Genomic DNA, 6,000 nt, shown 5'->3' with positions numbered 1-6,000 from the left:
TGAGGAAACAAAGGGAGAATCTCTGCCAAACATTTGGAGTTCTTCAGAGAGGTTTAGTTGTGCAACACTGGCAAATATATTACACAATCTCTCACCTGCCATGCATTCAAAAGGAGCAATTAAGTTGACATATTTTTTTGCAAGGAAGTACCTGTCAGCACTCTCTCAAATTCCGCCTGAAGTGTATTATTCCAATTCTATACATTTATCACAATTACCAAAGAAGAAATGGTGTTTGATCTGCCGCAGAAATGTGAAATGAGGAGCTACACAATCTGAAATTGTGAATTGACTATTTTCACATATAGTCAAAAGCTCCATTTATCTGCTTTTTGTATAGGAGAATCAAATGTTTGGGCACACAAGACTAATCTGCTGCTTCCGCCTTTGGAGCTCATGTTAATATGAGCCGTAATATCAATGGAAGATATGAAAGTACATCACTTTCAAATCCTCATTTGTAAAGTGGAGAGCAGGGGTTTCCGCCGCCTTCCTTCCTTCATCTCTGCTATACAAATGCTCCAGCATTTGCGCCAGCATGGATTTTCTGGATGCAGTGCAAATGCTGGAGATCCGTAAGAATTCTGCCTGATTTATGCACAAGCATGAAGAAGGCGGACCCCATAGGGATCCATTGTAAATGCTGCCTACCGTGCTCACATGGCAGGCGTCTTTTACAATTATAATTAAACCCTGCCCGACATGCTTGCTAAATAGCTAATTTTGCTCCTTAATATATTTTGACGGTGGGGAGCTGTTATGTTATCATTGTAATGCAAATGGATGCCCGCTGCCAAATTGTCATCATTTGCACAGCAGAGTGCAACAGTGTAGGGCAAAGGGCGTCATACACGTATGTTCACTGCCTTTTGCCCTGCACTTTTGCACTTCGCAGTTCAAAGTGAGTAAATGCTGCGTGGCATGCTCGTAAATGTTGGGCAGGGTTTCATTTCCATTGTGAACACTGCTTGCCATGCATGCATAGTAAGCAGTGTCACAATTACAGTGAACCCCTGCCCGTCATTTCGACAGGGTTTAATTGTAAATGCTGCCGGACATGCAAGCATGGCAGGCAGTATTTACAAAGGGTCCCTATGGGTTCCTCCTGCTTTATGCTTGTGCATAAAGCAGGCAGACTCCAAAGGGATCATAAGCATTTGAGTCGGCATGAAAATCTATGCCGTTGCAAATGCTGGAGCATTTGTCTGGCGGAGAGGAAAGATGGAGATGCAAAATGCAAATTGCATTCCACCCCTCCTCTGCACCAAACAAATGATTGCAAATGACCCATAGCATCAAGGCAGAAAAGAATTACACAAGGCTTTTATGTCTTCCATTAATGTTACTTCTCATATATGAACATGAGCTTCTTAGTGTTGGTGAGATTGTAAGGAAGGCATGATATCAATAGTAAAACAGACATAAGTGACCACAGTTCAAGGGTATGATAAACGTCTATCTAATCCTAAATCTACAGATGGGAGCAAGCTACGACCATCAAATAATAGTAATACAGTTCTAGTGGAGTTACATCAAAATAAAATGGCCTATACAAAATAAGAAATACTGCCAATCCATACCTCTAAATACCAGTAGTGTAGGGAATAAAGTTATCAAAAAGAGAAGTGTTCAAAATGATATGTCAGGCTGTTCAAGCTGTTGGCCGCCCTTCCCCCACATTTTCAGCACGGGACAAGGCGGTTCACTCGAGTGTAGCACACTATTTGGTTTCTTCAGCACGAGGACACAGTCCGATTACCAGCATCAGGGCCTTCTGTGCCCAAGTCTCTTTACTTATCAAAGTCTCTTGATTCAGAGGGCAGGAGGTACAAAAACGCAAGAAAAGTTTTATTCCTCTCACAAGTACTCAATTCGGATGATTCGCTCTTCACCCTGGATCCCCCTCAGCCGTGCTCAGATCCCTTTTATACAAAGCTCATTACTTTGGATCCCCCTTTACAATGTTGAGAGAATATTCTTTCGCAGGTGACTCACGGTTCACCCTGGATCCCCCTCAGACGCACTCAGACCAATTTCAGTTTGTATTAACTATCGAAGACTTTCAAATGTGCACAGGGTTTAGCTTGACCCGTTGCAGGACCACTTCGATCTCACAATTCCTTTTTCCACATTTGCCAACCAGTTGGATACCCAACAAGACCTTTTGAATGAGCACCGACGTGGCACCGGACCACTCTGTTTACAGTATCTTTCTTGGCTTCAAAAGTTCAGTCACTCCTCTAATGCTTTACTTTCACTCTGGTTTCATTCACAGACCGGCTTTGTGCATGTTACTTCGGACTCAATGGGTGTTTTGAAGATTTGTTTTTTTGTCTTCTTCTCCACTGGGTCTCCTGATGGGCTCAGACCCTTCTTTAAAGTTCACAAAGGGTCTGCCTTTTCCAGGCTCAGACCCTTCTTAAAGTTTACCAAGGGTCTCCTTCTGTCGAGCATGGACCCCTCTCAAAGTTTACAACGGGTCTCCCTCTGTCATGTATGGACCCCTCTCAAAGTTTACAAAGGGTCTCCCTCTGTCGTGCTTGGACCTCTCTCAAAGTTCATAAAGGGTCTCCCTCAGCTGGGCTCGGACCCCTCTCAAAGTTCACAAAGGGTCTCCATCCGCCAGGCTCAGACCCCTCTTCGATGTATGCCAACAACTGAAGAAAATGTCTTTGGACTTCCAGTCCCATAATTCACTTCTGGATATTTTGCTCTTACTTCATAGCTCCCCAAAATGGCATTCTATGGCTTCAGGAGCAGCAGGAGTACTCAGGGTTTTTACCTCGGGGCAGGGTCTTGCCAGCTGCCCCCAGAGGCCTGGGTCCTCCCTTTTCACCCAGGGGAGAGGTTTTGTTCTGGGTGCCACCAGGCAACACCAGCTGTCCCTGGTTTAGGCTTCCTGGAGGCACAGCTTCCACTCCACACTGCAGCATCCCTCCACAGTCAGTCTCAGTGTCTGGGTAGTCCTTCCTCCTCCAGGCCTTCCAGGTTCCTCTCAGCTCAGTGGGTCTCTTTCTGGCACCCTTCTGCATCCCCAGCTCACTCAAAGTGTGCTCTCCTGCTTCGACTTGTATACTTCTTGGGAGTGTTAAGTGGAGTCAGGTGTAAGTAGTTAGAAAGGGAGGCCTGACCTTGCCTGGCCTCCTTAGTGGGACAGTCCAGTCTTTCATCTGTCTCTCAGTTAATATGGCATAGTCTTTCATCTGTCTCTCAGTGGTGTTTAAGAGATCCTCATTTTCTCAGCTCCCCCCTTCCTCATCTCAGTGTTTGCAGAAAAAAAACAGTGTGGAGGCATTGTGGGAATTGTAGTTTTTCAGATTAATTAGGGAAAAACTGTGTGGGGTTTTGTCCAAATAAACAGGGTGAGTGTGTGATGGTAAATACATGAGTATGTGTAGTTTTACAGAAAGGTACTAGGGCATACTGGACCTTGTTTGACAATATTCTATTTCAACTGAAGGAATGTCGGGTAGGGGCATTACTGAAACAAGGGGATATTCCTGCTGTTGTAGTACACTGGGTGATATGTGTAATTTCTTTCTCCCAGTTCTTCAACGCCTCCTTTCTGAGTTGGTACTTGTTGGAATTGGGGAGGGGGCAACGGGCCAGGATTCAGAATAATGCATAAAAGTGGAAGAAGTGTCAGAAGGGGGAATACAGCGTCTCGCCATCGGATGTCTTACCCCCATTCCCAGAGGACCCCTCAGCCAGGTGATCCTCCCACACCTGTCCACCCCCGGGGGCTGGTTCCAAGGGCGATGGCCGTGCCCTGGCCACCTGAGAAAGAGATCCCCAGGGTTCAGACAGTGATACACCCCCGGGTTTCTCACCGGATGCACTTACAGCTTCCCAGCCAGACTAAAAGGTTCAGGCTGTGAAAAACCTATTAGCTTGGACCATAGTGTGAGCAGGGCGAGTTTGGTGCGGCAGTTTTGACAAATGCTAGCTATCCACATATAGTGGCACAGAAGGAGCAACAAATACATTAATGTTGTGGTTGCAGAGGTTATACATGGGGCAGTTTGTAGACCCATTATTTGGTAGCTGTAGACGATGTTATGTTTTTTAGTGAGGTGCCAGGAAAGAGCTGAAGCAGGTGGAAGATGGAATCCGAAAGGTACTGTGGTAGGAGCAAGGCCAACGTGTAGCCTTATATATATAATATGGCAGGAGTGCAGCAATATTGGATTTTAAGGCCTAGTTCACTATAAACAGAATAGAACGCAGGACTTGATTTGGAGATGTGGCTCTGTTTAGATCAGTCTGAGACAAATCCCCTTTCTGTTCCCCAGGAGAGAAGCCGAGGTCAGAGGCACCCGTGGTGCACAGAAAAACACTAATTATATCCAGCTGCAAGACCCGAACCTGGTGGGAATGGATTGTTAGTTGTACGGAGGGCAGGTAGGGATGTGCCCTTTGAAGGACACATTCAGGATAACAGAGCATGAGGTTTTGTGATGCCAATAGGCCCATCAAAGATTTAGAGCACTACTGTCGCACCCAAGGAGCGGTCTTCCAATATGAATTACAAGCATATGCATAACCAAAGCAAATATATCCCTGAAATTCAGACTCAGGAGTGGTACCCTGGTCACGTCATTACTGGGCACCTGGATTTTTGTAGGAGATAAGGGGGGAGCCGTGTCTGGAATGTTCTGTGATTTGGGATAGGAGGAGCAGAGGTGATGCCAAAACATGTAGTACAAGGTTGAGGGTGCAGCTTTGTGCGCCATGGCATCTGGTATAATGAGAAGGCCTATTCTCTTATCAAAGCAGAGTTGGCCTTGGCAGTTCAACGTGTCTGGATCAGAGGGGTGCACATCATGTGACGTTCACGATTTGTTAGTGTGTCAATATGTTCAACGGCCAATCCCGTACTATGATCTAATAGTGACGATGTAGTGGGCCACTTGTTTAGGGGAATGGGTTTAGATATAGCGTGGCCAATCAGTCCAAGGACCATAGGGGCTATTAGCATGTTCTATAGGTGTTCTATGATATATCCTGTAACTTCTTGGGGTGTGACGAGCTCCATGGTAGTTTGGTTCTGCAGGACCATCTGAGACCTTTTTGCATGTAATACAACTTGTTATCCCTTTAAAAAAGTTGCAGTGATCTTTTGGCCTCTTGGATGATTTTTATTGTTCAGGTTTTGGGTTGCTATTCTCTTTACAGTGTTTAATATCACCATATGATTTTTCTGTATGATATGATATGGCATTTATAACTCGCAAGTGTTTATACAGGTATGTATAATTATGAGTCATAGTTGGTTTCTCGAATTAAGATATTCCATTATTCACCATTCTCAATGCCTGCGGGTGAATCCTGTTCTGCAGCCATGGGAACTAGATTACTGTATAGTTATTAAGATATTTGTGCACATAATCTCACATTTTGCTAGAACTATCCCTGTATTCCTGTCCTGCAAACTCGGATCCTTCCTGATTAATGTATTTCGAAATAGAATTTTACAAGACTAAGACCACATAGATCATTGACCTCCATGTTGTTACAAACAGGCCAATCCAAACAAGCATTGGCAAAATCAACAAAACGGCAACAACTGGAAAATAGTGTGAGTACCTGGGAAAATGATGTTGGTACCTGAGAAATACCTTTACAGAAACAAAACTCCTGGCCTTGTGGATGCATACATTTTTTAAAGGATTTTGGTTTCAAAAAGTTGGTGCAAGGAAAGAAAATTGCTTACAAATCAAGTGGCTGGGGTACACTTGCTGAAACATTTCTATTACATAAGAAGCTAATTTACAGCTGCAAGTAAGCAATTAACTCTCAGAAGACTACTTCAATGCAACACCAGCAGATAACATAGAGCCCAAACCTTGATGCTACTTAATGGTATGACTCCTCAAAGAGATCCTGGGAGGGTGAGATATGGGCGGCAAGGGGCAGGTAGTATGTGGCAATGGTGCTAAAGATTAGCATGGCCATGGGCAGTGAAGGGGTGGGTAAAAAGCTAATCACCCACACACTCTG

This window comes from Ambystoma mexicanum, chromosome 7p (assembly GCF_040938575.1).
Source record: "Ambystoma mexicanum isolate Mex_15411 chromosome 7p, UKY_AmexF1_1, whole genome shotgun sequence".
NCBI classification, from domain to species: Eukaryota; Metazoa; Chordata; class Amphibia; order Caudata; family Ambystomatidae; genus Ambystoma; species Ambystoma mexicanum.
The sequence above is the reverse complement of the archived record's forward strand: the minus strand, read 5'-3'. Positions refer to the sequence as shown.